Source organism: Ambystoma mexicanum, chromosome 12, assembly GCF_040938575.1.
Source record: "Ambystoma mexicanum isolate Mex_15411 chromosome 12, UKY_AmexF1_1, whole genome shotgun sequence".
Lineage (NCBI taxonomy): Eukaryota > Metazoa > Chordata > Amphibia > Caudata > Ambystomatidae > Ambystoma > Ambystoma mexicanum.
Genome location: NC_090936.1, coordinates 144,386,128 through 144,404,538, shown reverse-complemented (window position 1 = coordinate 144,404,538; position 18,411 = coordinate 144,386,128). Strand labels below are relative to the sequence as shown.

At 49.0% G+C, this 18,411-nt stretch overlaps 1 protein-coding gene across 2 annotated transcripts in view; it reads right to left on the bottom strand.

Annotated features, from left to right (window-relative positions):
- WNT7B (Wnt family member 7B) overlaps positions 1-18,411 on the bottom strand; it is a 554,012-nt gene that overhangs the window by 8,336 nt on the left and 527,265 nt on the right. The gene's annotated exons all lie outside the window — the stretch shown is intronic.

Sequence of the window (18,411 nt, the reverse complement as noted above, 5' to 3'; positions counted from 1 at the left end):
TTGTTCAAATACATGGGAAACTGCAGCAGTTGCTTCTACTGAGTCCTGTGCTTATGGCAAAGCTTTCAAAGATCATCTAATCAAATGTCAAGGGAGTGGAGTGCAAAGGTTTGCATAAAAGGAGGGTGTTAGCCATGTATGCCTCACGCTATTGCCCACTTAGATCTAATGCCAAATTGATCTACTCCGAACTGACCACATTTTGTTGGTCGAATTCGGTAGGTCATTGGTGCATTTTAGTTAAAAAATAGATGTTGGGTGGGGTAAGGGAATATGGGGGGCAGCAGGGGGTCTCCACCCGCAATAGGTCAAAAGAGATGGCGACACAAATATAGGCCATTTCGGGTCTAGGTCATTTTCTTTCGGTCAAACAACCCATATCCATGCCTTACACTCCAGGGTCTTTCCGAGACTTTCCAAGGTGTAGAAAGGGAACAAAGCGAAGTCTGCGACTCCGCTTTGCTGTCTTATACAGTCTTGGAAGGGCACCCTGTTTTATATTGGCATGGGATTTACATGCTGGCATAACACCAGTGGGAGTACAATGGAATTAGCCCCACATTTACACCAGGCAAAGGGCAGGTGGATTCCATAGGGAGCCATTACACAACACAGCCCACCAAGCGGAATTTACAGGCAGCATTTTATTTTAGCATAAAAGTAAAGAATAAAAGTGATCGCACCGTGATTTACCCTTCACAATTACCCCAGAATTTGTAAATGTGTAGAATTGCATGTAGAGGACCAGCAACAAGTGCAAGTGTTAGTGGTCCCACGCATGTGATTAGCATATACTCTAAAATGCCCCCCCCCCCTTAGTGTTTATTTGATGATTGATAACAATAATCAGAAGTGACCTGTATCCGAAGCAGCGGTCATTAGTCTGTCAATCGTCCATCACAGCGAGGTCATTCAGGCTCAGAATTGCACTTGGAAGCCATTGGAAGCGTGGGGCAAGAAGAAGAAACAAAAAGGGATCCTGCAGCGTCAGCTCTGACACACGTTAGTGGGAGGGAACTGATGCCGCAGCGGTACAGGAGTGTCGGCGACACATTGCTGTGTGTGCCACAGAAAACGGTAAGTGGGGAGGTTGTAGGGGGATTGCGGGATGGCGGAAGGTTTTGAAATCCACTCTTTTCTTAACTGTTCACTCCGTCAAGTTGTTGTGTTGGTTGATTGGAATTTTAGGGTTAGCAGGTCCGGTGGAGTCATTATGCGCTCAAAACAGGAAAGGTAAGACTTTCATGGTTCATCATGGTCAAATCCTTGGAACACCAGGATGCAGTGTATGTGTGTCCCCCCTTTTGAGCAGGAGAATTCCCTACTTGCTTAACTTCCCTCTAATTCGTGCTTGTTCTCTTTATAATCAATCAACAGATGGAAGCATTCTGATCAGAATATATTTGTGGGTACTGGTTTTCTTGTTGATCTATTTTTATTTTGTATTGCGTCACAGCTTAAACCAACAAAAGGCGATACTGTTATCAGCATATACATTTGGGAGGTAGCATTTCAGCATTGCATCACTGAGGACATAGAACAAAACAAGGATTCGCACAATTTTATCCCTGGCCTCTTAGTCCCTCCTGCCAACTCCTTCGCTGCATCTGCAGGATGACCTTACCCACGTAATCCACATCATCTTCCACCATTCGCATTACCGCTCTTCCCCGCCTCTCTGTCTCTCCGTCTATACCTAACTGTCTACGTGGCCAACTTAACTGGGTTAAGACACGCTCCAGAAAACAGTGCTGCATTGTAAATTGATGTTTTTTTCTCCACCCTTTGTGCAACATTACTGTTTGGATACAAAATATAACAATAAGGCTGCCAATGCATAAATACTGGCCCATGATGTCAAGAGTGCCTTAGAGTGCGTTATTGGATCATAGCTGAAGCAGTGTTTTGAAATGTTACATCTTGGAATTGTAGGACTCAATATGCTTGCTAATGTCTGTGTGGTAGTGCTGTGCGACTGCTTCTACTCAGTGGGGCTCAGTTTCCGTGAGCCGTAACGTAAATGTAAGACGTAAAAGCCTTGCATTTAACACCTTCCATTCACACCACGGGCCATTTTCATTCATTTGTATGGCAGAGACGAGGGACGGAATGCAGCTTGCGTTTCCACCGCTCCCTTCCTCTCCACCATACAAATGCCTCAGTATTTGGGCCCTCATGCATTTTCAAATGGGGTGTAAATTCTGGCTATCCCTATGGAGCCCGCCGGCTTTATACACCAGCAAATATCAGGCAGGCACCATAGAGATATATTGTAAACGCTGCCTGCCATGTGAGCATGGCAGGCAGTGTTTACTAATTTGCATGGCGGAGTGCAAAACATGAGGGCAAAAGGTGGCGTACATGCCCTCACCTTCTGCACTGTGCCGTACAAAGGATGAAAAATGTGTGGCAAGGACACTCCTTGAGCTGTAGCATGCAATGTTATGATCAAAGGGTTCTAAAGCTAAACGAATTGATTTAAACATCACTTTTTTGTATACACCTCAAAATTAGGTTGACCAGGTCTATTTGAACACTACTCCGTATTCATTCAACACTTTCTAGTTTGGCGAAACCCCCTGCAATCCATCCTGTCTGCAAATATAACATTATTTTCAGTGAAATCGCAGCAGTTTCTATTGCAAGCCACAGCGCTTCCTGGGTATGCAAATGAGACGTGACTGAATTCCTTGAACATGCGTGATCAGCGCTGGCCAGAGAAATATGAACTCTAATAAGGCTGCACTGCACACAGGGTACCTGGCAGACATTATGAAGCAGAAGCAATGTGAACACTCCTCACGTGCAAATCCACAATGTTAAGATTGACAAAGCAAAAAGTTCTGGCTTCAGTGACCTGTGTGGGCTTTACGCTATCCAACCCTCTACATTTACAAAGCCAGGCCCACTGGCAGTGCCAATGATTGTTCATTTTGCTTTCATATTCGTATGTGCAGATTTTCAGTTTTCTTGTTGTCTGATTGGCCTACACATGTAGGCCAATCACGTGACCGTGTCACCAGGTACGTTAAGACAGTTTGTATCTCTTTCTTCTTCAGGGGTGGACTAGGAACCAAAAGAGGCCCTGGAAATAACTTTCAAAGTGGCCCCAAATTACTCATTTTCAGCAAGGCCAACCTTTTTCTTATGGAAAAATGTGGAAATATCACACAAAAGCGTCCCATGTGCAGAGGCCTACCGGGAAATCTCCAGAGTTTCCTATAGGCCAGTCCCGCCCTGCCGAGGGTGCAGAGGCCTACCGGGAAATCTCCAGAGTTTCCCATAGGCCAGTCCCCCCCTGCCGAGGGTGCAGAGGCCTCCCGCGAAATCTTCATAGTTTCCCAAAGGCCAGTCCCCCCTGCCGAGGGTGCAGAGGCCTACCGGGAAATCTCCAGAGTTTCCCATAGGCCAGTCCCCCCCTGCCGAGGGTGCAGAGGCCTGCCGGGAAATCTCCAGAGTTTCCCATAGGCCAGTCCCCCCCTGCCGAGGGTGCAGGGGCCTACCGGGAAATCTCCAGAGTTTCCCATAGGCCAGTCCCCCCCTGCCGAGGGTGCAGAGGCCTACCGTGAAATCTCCAGAGTTTCCCATAGGACAGTCCCCCCCTGCCGAGGGTGCAGAGGCCTACCGGGAAATCTCCAGAGTTTCCTGTAGGCCGCTCCACCCCTGTTCCTCTCTAATGACCAGTCAAGGGAACTATGCGACTCATGCATTTACATACTGCATTTGTTGCATTAACAAGCCTTTTTGTGTGATCACAGAAATGCGTGCCACCCACATTTGGCCACTGGGATGGACTGGCTAAAACATTTCTCAGATTTTGTCACCCAGGACCCCCTTGTTATTTGCATATTTCAAGTAACTTTGGGTTACTCACCCTAAATTACTAGGGGAATCCAGACGTGGACCCCTTGCTCACTATTCTTAGAGAGACACAGCTCCTCCCTACTGATGAGGTCCAACCAGACCGAAACACGTGTTTGGGGTTGCTGTTGGTCCTCTTGTTCAGAGGAGAATTGCCTAGCATTTCGGTAATGTACTGCCCCAGGGCAGGGGCAGGACCCAGACTGATATGTTTGGGATATTTCTTCTCTGTGAAAGATAGTGAGCTGAAGGCTGTGGGTAAGTCTCTCGAAACGAGGACTAATGTCTGGCAGAGGGACTCCCAGGACCCCCCTTGTTATCTGCGCCTTTCATAAGCCTTTGTCTTCGCTTGGGTGTAGATTCCAAGCTGGTGTCACTAGACAGGCTGCAGCAGGGCTTATGAATGCTGGCCCACTTCACCAAGGCCTCTGCATATCTCCGCAGAGGGCATTTAGCATTGTGCCCAGATGAACACTTGACCATCTCTCAACAAACTATTAGCACTGGGTCATAAGAGCCATTTTTGTGAAAGAGATTTACTTAATTGGTGGTTAACAGCTACTCTGTGTGACTATTTGTCTATATATTGCGGTGCATTTGTCATCATGCATATTATCTATTCAGATACGTTATATTTGTTCTTTTTAAAATTGTATTTAAGATTTGATCTGAAGTAGCTGTTTCTTTTTTAAGCTGTATAGACTCGGCCCGAGGGCCGTACTGCGAGTATAGGGCCCTGAAGACCACGTTACAGACCTGAGACAGGTCCATCCTGTTGAAGGCTGTAGGCATTAAGGGGGCCTGCCATTCCACCCCACGCTGCCATGGTAAGGAGTGGAGGAGGTGGGCGGGTGATTTTATGTGCCCGGGCAGCGTCTGTCAGGTGCAGCCCGGGTGAGAAAGAGAGCAGCCTTGTCATGAGCCCCCCACCACAAGCAGTTAAGGATCGAGGGGCTGGGGATTTAGTTGCCCGGGCCCCCCATCCGTCAGGTGAGACCCATGCAAGGAGAGCCACACTGACACCATGGCTGTTAACGTGGCACTCGTGTGAAGAGGGCAATGGCCGTTTAGCTGTCAGCACGGCGCTCCTGTGACGAGAAGGAGCACCACTCTAAGAGCCACGGGGTACTACTGGCAGCATGGCCGTCCGCGCGGCGCTCCCTCTCACTGGGAGCCATGCCCTCAGCGCGCCCCGGTCAGGGACACACTGCCAGTGCAGAGAGCCCAGAGAATGGCAAGGCTTCCCTCATTGGCCAGTTTCTCAGCTATATGGATGTTCGGAGCCATAGCGGCTCATTCAGCCCGGAAATCAGCCAATGGTTGAGTCCCACATCCCTCCCCCGGGGGACTTAGATTAAGGTATTTGAGATTTTATTTGCTGTCGTTATGAGCACCTTAGGAACAAATAGAGTTGAAAGTAACACATATTATTTTCATGTCGTTTAAAACTGTTTACCCCTTACTCTGCTACACAATAAAGGTGCGGATAAACTATTAAATACTGGTAAACAAACAAATAAATAAAATAAACATTGTTGCAAATCTTCTCAGGAAACGAAGTGAATATAATTTGATGGGAAGCGATGTGTTCAAGGTAATGATATTGGAAAGAGGGGCTATGCCAGGGTCAGAGGTTCCCGGGGATGGCGAGAGACGGCGAGTTGCAGAGAGTGGAACTCGTTGCTATCTGTGGATCTTTTCTGCATTTGGGTTCCAAATGTCCACCCCATTTTTAGTCCGAGAAGGCCTGTCTCTAAAAGCCGTCATTATGCAGTGGGTCTCTCCAGTGCATCAAGGCAACCTGTTGTCCAATGACCTTCAGCAGCTGCATCTCCCACTTTCTCTAGATATGATATGCTACGATTGGTTATTTATAACGCGCTTAATACCCAGAGGTTTCTAAGCGCGGACCCAGGGATCGAACCTGTGGTGCTCCATGTTGTCTTGCTTCCAATGCAAGAGCATTGCCCCTGAGCTATCCTCATCAGTATTTTGATAAGCGCATACGAAAGCAAATGCCATAGCTTTCGTAAATAGGCCAACTAGCGCTGCAGGGGTTCACACTATTCATGTGTATATTTTTACATTTATAGCAGCGCACGAAACCCAAGAGCATCTTGGCACTGGTTACGACACACAGTTAGATTACCCAATTGCCGTCAGTAAGAAGTTCACAGAACGACAGGGACTGGCATGGTGGGCTTTAGGCGAAGAGTCAGGTTCCAAGAGTTTGCGGAAGGTCCAATAGGATTGTTCAGATCCCAAGGTCATATGTAAGGTGTTCCATAGTTTAGTTGCAATGACTGGGAAACTGGATCCACCAGCCCTGATCTGGATCCACCAGCCCTGATCAGTATTCAGAAAGGAGACCATTCATGATATAAGGTACCTCTGACTGGGACACTGGATCCACCAGCCCTGATCTGGATCCACCAGCCCAGATCAGTATTCAGAAAGGAGACCATTCATGATATAAGGTACCTCTGACTGGGACACTGGATCCAGCCCTGATCAGTATTCAGAAAGGAGACCATGCATGATATAAGGTACCTCTGACTGGGAAACTGGATCCACCAGCCCTGATCTGGATCCACCAGCCCTGATCAGTATTCAGAAAGGAGACCATGCATGATATAATGTACCTCTGACTGGGACACTGGATCCACCAGCCCTGATCAGTATTCAGAAAGGAGACCATGCATGATATAAGGTACCTCTGACTGGGAAACTGGATCCACCAGCCCTGATCAGTATTCAGAAAGGAGACCATGCATGATATAAGGTACCTCTGACTGGGAAACTGGATCCACCAGCCCTGATCAGTATTCAGAAAGGAGACCATGCATGATTTAAGGTACCTCTGACTGGGAAACTGGATCCACCAGCCCTGATCAGTATTCAGAAAGGAGACCATGCATGATATAAGGTACCTCTGACTAGGACACTGGATCCACCAGCCCTGTTCAGTATTCAGAAAGGAGACCATGCATGATATAAGGTACCTCTGACTGGGACACTGGATCCACCAGCCCTGATCAGTATTCAGAAAGGAGACCATGCATGATATAAGGTACCTCTGACTGGGAAACTGGATCCAGCAGCCCTGATCAGTATTCAGAAAGGAGCCCATGCATGATATAAGGTACCTCTGACTGGGACACTGGATCCACCAGCCCTGATCAGTATTCAGAAAGGAGACCATGCATGATATAAGGTTCCTCTGACTGGGAAACTGGATCCACCAGCCCTGATCAGTATTCAGAAAGGAGACCATGCATGATATAAGGTACCTCTGACTGGGACACTGGATCCACCAGCCCTGATCAGTATTCAGAAAGGAGACCATGCATGATATAAGGTACCTCTGACTGGGAAACTGGATCCACCAGCCCTGATCAGTATTCAGAAAGGAGACCATGCATGATATAAGGTTCCTCTGACTGGGACACTGGATCCACCAGCCCTGATCAGTATTCAGAAAGGAGACCATGCATGATATAAGGTACCTCTGACTGGGACACTGGATCCAGCAGCCCTGATCAGTATTCAGTAAGGAGACCATGCATGATATAAGGTACCTCTGACTGGGACACTGGATCCACCAGCCCTGATCAGTATTCAGAAAGGAGACCATGCATGATATAAGGTACCTCTGACTGGGAAACTGGATCCAGCATCCCTGATCAGTATTCAGAAAGGAGACCATGCATGATATAAGGTTCCTCTGACTGGGAAACTGGATCCACCAGCCCTGATCAGTATTCAGAAAGGAGACCATGCATGATATAAGGTACCGCCTATCGTGCATTGTCTCATTTCTGAACACTTGTGTTAACGAGCTTCACTTTCTGCAACTAGCCATCACCGAGAACTTCTCCACCTGGCATAGCCCCTCTTTCCGATATCATTAGGTGGAACATGACGGTTCATTAGAATAATAAAAGGCCCCTTTTCATTCTGAGCAACTGCTATGTCTTTCGTTCTTGGACGAGATCATTGAGGCTTTGTGCCCAGCGGGGAGCCGCATGTGCCCGCGGTGCTAGGATGCATTGGCTTCAAGGATGTAGCGTAAAGTTGTGCTATGCCTATTATAATCAAATCAACTAATTAAAACACAACTTTATTATCAAATTAAAAACATATATAAGCATGCATTGGTAACGTACCACACACTGGCATGTTTCCTTTATGTAAATTACAATATTAAGTCATGTGAATAATATGTTATGGCCACTGCACTCTCTGAAAAGCGGCCACCCTTGCAAAACTACGTAGGCACAGTGGCGCAGAGGGCACAGTAGCACCCACAGGGTTCCTACTGGAGCAGCGCTTGCTTTTTGATACCCATACCTTCCCTTACTGTGGGGCGGTCTCCCCGGTGCACCATGTTCACCCACGGATGGGGTATTACCCAAATTGACCTTTTACAATTGACCTTTTGCACAATTGACCTAATTATAGTGGTCCTAATTGACCTTCTCCACTATTGACCTTTATATTATTTTAGTTATTTTATATATGTATTGGGTTGGTTTTGGATTATAAATAATGTAAGGGGATTGAGTGGGGGGTTGTGGAGGGTTGCGGGGGGGTTCCCCCGCATATATGTCCTAATTGACCTTCTAAATCAGGTCAATTCTCCAGAGGTCAATTGTGAAAAAGTCAATTGTATACAACCACGGACGGTGTGTGGGCAACATCGCACTTGCCCGTTGTGACCTAGCTTGAGCTGGGTAGCACATGAAGCAAGACTCAGAAAAGGACACACATGTGCATACTTGCAAATTAACAAAGGGGAGAGAAGTACACATGCGTCCACACATAGTGGGAACACTGTATGTGCCCTTTTACAGTTGTAATCGAACTACTAAACTTAGTGATGCAATTGTCTACTTACTGCTTCGTACCAACTAAAACTATTGTGGACCTGTGTTAAAGCCATTAGAGCGGCCTACATCCACAACAAGCCAACAATTTTGGCTTTTGCCTAGGCATCGGATAGGCATTTGTCTGACACTGCCATAATGGTATTACCTGGCAATAGCTGGAAAACGGTGTCAGCCCCTTAGGGCCTGATAGCAGGGCCTAGGAAATGCTTGTTTAGTACCCATACACAAGCCTATACACAAGCCAACATTTTTGGTTTGGACAATGCTTGCTTTCAACAGGACTTAACGGCAAGGAATAGATATGAGGACAATCAAGTGGCTGAAGGCACACTCGGGTAAAGCCTTTTTATTACACTGGAAAGTATTAACAACTTCAATTACTTCATTAACTTCAAGAATGCTTTGAAATAACAATGGCAGGCCCTTTACAACACAAAGGCTGATGTTATTGCTTGATAGGACTAGCCCGGAAAGATTCCAGGAGGATCTGTTTCAGGTGGGAAGGGGCAGGCAGTGTATAGGAATGGCCATAGGGTTTCTCATGGCCATACCCAGTCAAAGGGTGAGTAAATAACCAAATAACAGCCACACGCTCTGTGTTCCTACTCACAGCCCATATCCCTCCTATCTGTACTTCGGCGCATACGTTTTGGCTTATAAGTGTGCTTAAGCATCACCTGATAGCCAAAACAAAAAATGAGAGTCCTGAGCACTAAGGCAAAAGGACTAGCTGTCAGTCGCTTACTGAATTTGTGTTCAGAGAAAATACCCCTTCCTGCCTAGCCCATCAGTGAGCTCCAAGCACTGAGACTTAACCTCCTTGTGAGAGACATAAGTGCTCAGTGAGATTGAAACGTGCAAAGGTTTATGGGTATTTCACAGTCTATGCTCACATCCCTCTGGAGTTACCTGATGGGTTATATCATGAAACATTTTGCAGCAAGGGAACTATAGTAAATGGTCATGTCTTAGTTTGTTGCTGGCCTTCGCATCATGGCGGAATCATGGAAACAAGCACTGTCCGTTACTATATACGTGTTGTGAACACTTCTCCAAGTTTCATTTTATGTAGCAATGTTCACGGCACATGCGTGGAAAAGCAGGCATAGTCTGGTAAAGTCCATGACCTGAAGAAAGTATCTGTTTGGGTGTACACACGCAAAGGACTTTTCGGGCAAACCGCACAAGAATCCCAGACTTGCCTGAAGTGCAAAAGGTCACTTTAATGTGACAGACCGCACCTCACAAATACACGCTAACCTGCCTCCCTCGCCTCACAGACTACATATCAAATAACAATCAGCAAACAATTAATTAATGAAACAATGAAACAGTTCATCACTTCCTGCCCCTTGTTCCCTCCCCTGCCCCTCAATTCCTCTCAACCTTCATTCCCGCGTTCTCCCCCCATCTTCTCCTTGAGACCCGGCCCCTCTTTCTTCAATACGTCTTCCCCCTCTTTGTACCACGCTACTACCCCTTTTTGCTTCTCCCAACCATCCTCCAAAGAGCCATGTCCCTGGTAACCCCTTGCCCCTAGTCAACCTTCCTCCACCATGCTCCCCTCAACACCAAGCTCACCTCTGACTTACTCTATGGCCCGTAGCCAGGCTGACATGGCACATCAGCAACAATTTAAACCAAATAACAATAAACATTGCTCAAATCTTAATGCCATAGCTTGTCACACCAACGCCACCATCACCGCCACACCAATGCCACCACCCCACCATTTAATAGGCCACCCTGCATCCTTCAAAATCATCTCCAAAACAAAAAGGGCGAGAGGGAGGGGGACACTTGAATTGCCACCAACCGTTGTTTGCTCCTGAACCTTTCATGTCCCCTTTAAAGCCCCCAGACAAGAGGCGCACTATCCAGGCCAACTCACTGGCCTATGCAGAGCCCCAAAAAACTCTGGGGGGAAACGCTTGCACGTACCCCCCGGACCCTTCTTTGGGATAACTGCAAAACAATCCAAGACTTGCTTGAAGTGGAAAAGGTCGATTTCATGTGATGGGCCACAGCTTAAAAATACACGCTAACCTGCCTCCCTGGCCTCAATGACCACAGATCAAATAACAACCACCAAACAATGAATTAATTATTTAAACAATTAATTACTTCCTGCCCCGTATTCCCTCCCCTCCCATCAATTCCTCTCAACTTTGATTCGTGCTTTCTCCCCCCATCTTCTACCTTAGGCCAGGCCCCTCCTTCTTCAATACCTCTTTCCCCTCTTTGTACCTCCCAGGCTAGCCTGTTTGTGCAAACAGCTCTACCCTCTCCTTTACTGCGCTACTAACCCTTTTTGCTTCCCCCAGCCATCCTCCAAAGGGCCATGTCCCCAGCACCAGAAAAACCTTCCACCAAGGTGTTCTTTTTGTCCCATCCCCTAACTCCCCCCTCTCCCTTCTACCGTCACCCCTTTATGATAACCTCCACATTCACCCTAATGTTGAACAGATAGTACTGGTTCCCCATAAGTGACAAATGAACGCCATCCTCCCGAAACACATCAAAAGCTGCATATTTGATATCCAGCGCGCGAGTGTCTGCACCCCCAGCACCTGCAAAACCTCAACATCTCCCTTTTAATCTTCTTCCTTGTCCGTTCCACCGCCCCCTCCTTCACAGCTCCCCTCCATAGCCTCCTTGGCATCAACTCGGTCCAAACCAAAACAACCCCCCGGCCACATCTTCGTCAGCCAACTAAGGTCCCTCTTCATCTTTTTTAACAGAGCCACACCTGTCTCCTTAACCAGATACTCCCCTGCGTGTAACACCAGAGACGCTTAAACCCCATGAAGCTCTCTCATACCCGCCAGCATAGGCAAAGGTTGGCCCCCCTTACCCCCCTCCGCCCTAGACCATCTCAGAAAAGCCAAACCATAACTACATCCTAACTGGGTACCAAAAACCCTTTTTGCCACAGCTTTCCCAGCCCATACCACTCTGGAGTGTCTGCATATCCATATCTGAGGCAATTCACCACTCCTCCGAGCCGAATCTGAAAAAGACAAAGACAATGAGCCTCCCCTCTGATAATCCCCTCGCCCCAACCCTTTTCTTTCTTTTTTCTTAAGAGACCCCTTCTCCTATACCTCTTATTTACCCTTTATACTTTGCCGATCTCCAGCACTCCACCTCCTCACATTCTCCTCAGACAAACCCAGCCTGCTCCCTTCGGAATGCAGCCCCCATCCTAAAAGAATGAGTGCCGAACTCCTCCGCCTTCTCGCCCACTACCAACAGAACCCTCCTCATCACCCACAAAACCTGAGTCCCAATTCCCCCCGCGAGCTTCCCCTCTATTGTTGCCCTGGCCCAACCCTTACCGATACAGCTCAATATAAAGTCAATCACAACCTCCCTCCTTCTCTCCTACGCATCATGCGCTCCCCGCTCCAGAAACTCCATCCATGCTCTCCTGTATGTATCCCGCGATGCTGGGGCCAGTGAACCCTTTACTAAATGCAGGGCTCCCAATCTCCTAGCCGTCACAGCTCCTCTGGGATTCAGTGCCCCTCCACCTCTGCATCCGGTGCCAGCCCACAGAATCTATGCCACGGAACATTAGATAATGTGTCAGCAATGCGTTATTCTTTCCTGGCACGTACATCGCACTGCATTTCATTTCAGGCACCTTAGCACAAATTCCCTCATTAGCCTGAACACACTGTGGTCCGTGGGGGATTGTTTGTTCACAATGTTAACCACTGCCTCGTTATCCACATTGAAATTCACTTGGTTATTCTACAACTCTCTACCCCACAAGTCCAAAGCCACCAGCAACGGGAAGAATTCCAGGAATGCTATGCTCCTCTCCCCTCTTCCACTGCTCAGGCCACCAACTTCTGTGCACCAACTTCCCCTCCAGTACACACCAAATCCTACAGCGCCCAATGCACCAGAGAAAACCTGCACCTCCAAAGCCACTGGATCCCCTTGCAGCCACATAGACACACCAGTAAATTTCTCCAAAAGTCTCAGCCACACCCTGCAATTCTCCCTGACAGCTCCTGAAACCTTCACCCTGTTTTGTGGGTGCCACCATAGAACGGGCCATATTTCTACAAAAAGTGCAACCCAGAACCACAACACGACATGCATAATTGAGATGCCCACCAACCTCTGCATGCCTGCCAGAGTCATCTTGTGCACCGCTACTGCCCTCTCCAACAACTGTTCCAGCTTGCTCACCTTGTCGACCGGCAAGCGTGAGGTCATAGTCACGGAATCCAGTTAAATTCACAGAAAAGTCAAAACCACTGCCGGCCCCTCAGTCTTATCCTCCACCAATGGCGCTCCCAACTCAAGCATCAACGATTGAAAAACCTCCAGCATCCGTTGGCACGCCTCCTCTTCATCCACCCCACTGATGAACAAGAAATCATCCAAATAGTGAAAACCTCCCCCAAAACCAGAACTGTAAGTGAAAACCCACTGCAGAAAAGAGCTAAAACACTCAAACAATGCACAAGACACTGCACAACCCACCAGCAAAGCTTTGTCCACATAAATTTGACCCTCAAACTGCATCCCCAGCCACCAAAAATCCTGTGGATGCACCGGCAACAACCGAAAAGCGGACTTGATGTTACACTTGGCCATAAAAGCACCACACCATTTCTCCAGCACCAAACCTACTGCCTGATCCATACTTCACAGGAAACCCTGCAATCCTCGGGGCAATGAAATCATTCACTGACATGCCTTCTGGTCATGATAAGTGGCGAATCAAACTAAACTCACTGGGCCTCATTACGACCCTGGCGGAAATCGAAAAACGATGGCGGAAATGCAATACCGCCATCGAATAGCGCTCAGTGCGATCATGACCCGTCACCGCAAAGTACGATGCCATTAGCGACACCGTAGTGAACGCCAACGCTAACTGCACCAAGTACGCGCGCGCGCGCCATGCCAAACCGTAATTAGCACCATGGCGCAACGGTACGCGAATTCCGACCCTAGCGGACATGCACCTAACGCCATGAAGCACGGCGGAAAGTACCATTCCGCCATGGTGAGAAGTACGGCATCGCGAACCAACTGTAAACGGCCCTACTGAGTGCTTGTACACCGCTCCCTGGCCACATTGTACAACCCCCCGTAGGTGCAATGAAGTCACACAATGCAACCAGTGAAATGTACTAGTCATCCATGCCTGCCAACGAACAAATGAATCTCAAGAGGGCCCAATGGGAGCTGCAGGGCACAGATGGCACGAATACAGAAGCCATACAAATGGACATGACCTCAGTCTCCCACCAAGAAACGCACGCAAACACAGGCACCTGTGACCAGCAATATTCCGATAATCACATCATTCCACCTATCCAACTGGCTGACCGGCATCTGTTACACAAAAGCTAATCCCCCGCCCCTGAGCATGACATCATCAAAACAGTCATAATGGCAGCCCTCATCCCTGACCTCACTGGGCTTCGTAGGCAAACGCGCCCAGCACAGTACCACGCAACTATACCCCGAAGCTGGAACCCAATGCAGATCTCCTCACAATACATCGCTCCCCAAATAGGAATATGCCACATCACTTGCAAAGAAGAACGCTACACGGTTCATATCAGAATAGAAATTTAATGCACAACAAATTCTCCAAGCCCATACAGCCATTAGGCCATGAACTCCAAAATATATTTCATTATTGTGGGCTGCATCCGCAATAAATGACCAGCTACTTCTTGTGTGACGCCCTGTTCCTTCATGGTACACAGGGGCTACATTCCCGTACGAAAAGGCAACATGGAAGCGCCTAGAACCGCAGGGCCGTCCCAATAGGGAGGCACTAGTCCAGCTGAAAGGCCGAAATGTTGCTCCTAGCCACTAGTACTGCGTAAGGGCATGTGGCCCATTGGCGATCGTCCCATAAGATCGTAATGCTGCTCCACTGATTAACACGAAGCAGCAGGTGTCGGGAGTAAAATCCATCTGCAGGAGTGGCATACAGATGGCAGTGGCAAAAGGGGAGGAGATACCTGTCAACCAAATGAAATGAAAAAGAATAGTATGGCCATCAGAACTACATTTGAATTACTCACTTCAATGATCACACCAAATCCACAGCCATATGCATGCTAGCCCACTCCAAAGGATCATCACCACCCAAAAACCACTTGCGAATCATAACTATCTATATCGAGGTGAAAACACTATCACAAAAGAGTGTACCTGTGCATGCGTCTGTTAAAACAGAATCCATCTGATGGGATTGGTAACGTGCATAGACACAAGTGTCTGAAGGCGCGTCGAGACAGGGAGGGCTCAACAAGGCCAGATAGACGATGGTCCCACTGTGGCAGCCCTGCATCACATAGCGCAGGGGAGGCGGATAGATTCCAAGAAGCCCTGTACATGGCAAACTCTGTATCAAATCATCTGTCCATGCACCCATACATCATTCCCTCATCCCGTAATGAAAACGCCTGTTTCCATACTCACATAACATGTGAAATTTCCATTGAGTCTGTGCGTTATGCAGCCTGCAAAATCCACTGTGCCCCAGCCCGTAATTCCAGTGTTGTGAAGTAACATGTATTTGGGAACGTCCGGCCTCATCGCCCACGTCGCTATTGCGCATCCCAAACTATTCATATCAATCATTGCATCCTCGCCATGGCCCCTGTCCCAAGGACATTGAACAATAGAACGTTATATTTGCAGTCAGACCTGTGGGCATCTCCTCGCCGCTAGCTGAAAACCGAAAGCGCCGCCCTTCGAATTCCTCATTTGCAACATCACGTCGAAAAGGCATCTGTGGCCGCTTGAAATCACAAATTAATCCATCTAGTGCGGCTGTGTGTGAAAATGGCAACTGCCTTCACTCACAAATGGGACGCCCCGCCCGTCGGTGAAGCTCGGTACAGTGTTGCATGAGGGTCCACCGTTACTCGAGTACTACGTTCCACTGACCCTTCACAAGTCTGTTCGCGACTGCAAAGATAGTATGTGAAACAATGGGACCATAGCCGAATGAACATATCAACCAATGTTACACTGCCATCGGGTACAAATACATGATTGCAATAGCAAGATGCCATTCGTCGAATTGCAGCGTTGTGTGCGGGACGTGCTCGCCCAAAGGGGAGTGCAGCTTGCACAGGTGGAATGAATCACCACAGGTGGAGGCCATACAGCCTGAAAACACATAAATTGCACACCCAGTCTCCTCCCACAACCACACCCACTCCGAAATGCTACCGGCAGGACTAGCTATGTTGGCCCTGGGGGACCTGATAGCACTGCAAGTACTCCAACTTCAAGAAGAAGACGAACACCAACTACAACCGGCCGCACGGCGGAGACGCAGGAGGAGGAGGAGGGCAAGGCAGGGCCAGCAAGGGCCGCCAGCACAGCCACTACCACCACGCAGGCAGCCCGCAATCCCACGCCTCCGAGCACATCCGTTCAACCTCACTGATGAGCAGATCCACACTCTCTACCGTTTGGACCGGGACACCATAACCGCCATTGTGGACATGACACAGGCTGACCTTGTCAGCATGATAGATAGCCCAACCGCCATTCCACCCCTACTGAAGGTGGTGTCTGTACTCCACTTCCTGGCCACAGGCACCTACCAGCACACAGTCGGACAGTTGCATGGCATATCACAGCCACTGTTCTCACGGACACTATTGCAAGTGCTCGATGCCCTCCTGAAGCACGCAGACGACTGCATCTCTCTACCACGCTCGGAGCAGGAAATTACCAACACAAAAGTGGGATTCCATGCACTTGCCGGCATACCGGGTTGCATTGGTGCCATCGACTGCACCCATGTGGAATTGGTCGTCCCACATGCCATGGAGGCCCAGTACCGCAACCGAAAACAATTTCATTCTCTGAATGTACAAATGGTGTGTGACTCCAACAGGATCATTACACATTGTTGTGCCCGATTTCCTGGATCAACCCATGATTCTATGGTCTTGAGGAACTCTACTATACCACGCTACATGGAGCGACACGCAGGGAACAGATCCTGGCTACTCGGTGAGTCTCATTTCATGCATGATGATGTGGGGTATGTGATGCGGCAATGACCTGGCAGGAAGGGGGGGGGTGCGTACGTAGCAATGGCATTCCTCAAAATTCCTTACTTGTCCACATACAGGTGATGCCGGGTATCCACTGAAGAGATGGCTCCTCACACCAGTCCGGAACCCACGGGACCAGCATGAGGAGGACTACAACCATGCCCACTCACGTACCCGTGTAGTCATAGAACAGGCATTCGGCCTACTGAAGACTCGTTTCCGCTGCCTCAGCAGGTCTGGCGGGGCACTCCTGTACCGCCATGTGAAGGTTGCAAAGATGGTCATGGCATGTGTCATGCTACACAACATGTGCGTACGTAGAAATGTGCCCATGCCCCCTGACGCAGAACTGCAAGCACCTGATGATGGTCATGATGAGGGTGGGGATGTGGCAGCACCTCAAGGAGTCTGCGAGGCACAGGAGGGCCGTGACATTCGTCAGCATCTCATAGATGCATGCTTCTAGCACTCACGCCTGGTGGCTGATACATGGACACGGGACTCGTGGCACTGTGTGTGTCTGGAACATGCACAATATGGACTGTACGCCTATAATGGCCTCGTACACAAAGATCAATGTCCACACATCTCATTGCATGATCGTGCATTGTTTATGGCATATGTGATATGTTAAACACCCTATCGACCCGCCACCCAAGTGAGCCCAACACACCCCCTCCACCCTCCTACCTCCCCCCCGAACACCAGTGTCCAAAGATGATCATTGTCAGTGGGCAGTCGCTATTGCAAGCCCCCTCTGCGGGTATCAGGGGCACCCCTGCCTGTGGAGCGCAGGTTCCTCCCAGATCTACGTTGGGGGCTGCCCTGGACGGAACTTGCAACGGATGATGTCTCTGCCTGCTCACGTCCATGCATGTCCCTAAGGGTTTGTGAGAGCTCAGTGAGCACACGGCGCACTGCGGCAAGTTCGGCACATACGTCTTTGGACGTCGCATGCAGTTCCCCCCTCAGGCTCTCGGTGCTTCTCTCCATTTGTACTCTCAGGCTCTCGGTGCTTCTCTCCATTTGTACTCTCAGGCTCTCGGTGCTACTCTCCATTTGTGCCCTTAGTGTCTCTGTACTTCTCTCCATTTCTGCCCTAAGTGTCTCAGTTGATGTTTCTATGTCTGCCTTAGTGCCCCCACATTCATCGGCATGGTCCTTGAGGAGCGTGGCCAGTTGCTGCTGTTGCACGATTACCTGGTCGAGGGACTGTTGCCTCTGCTGGGCCATGGCCATTTGCGGTGGTGTCACAGAGGGGCTGGTCACCTCATGTTGCCTTGCCACAGGGCTTGTGGGGGATGGCCAGTCGTCGTCTTGTGGGTGCCCCTGCGTGGTATCCTCATGGTGTACGGGATGGAACAGACAGGGGGATTGAGACAGGTCATGGATGGATCTAACTTCGACATCCCCGTTTTCTGTGTCGGAGCATGCTGCCATTAATGCAGTATCACCTATGGTGCTGCTGCCACCAGAAGCAGTGCCTACTGTGGCATCCATTGGGGGGACCTGTGGTGGTGGTGTTGTGGGCATGCTGGCTGCTGGGGTGCCTGTTGAAGTCCCCTCCTGTGTGCTGCCACTTGATTTGTGCTGCTGCC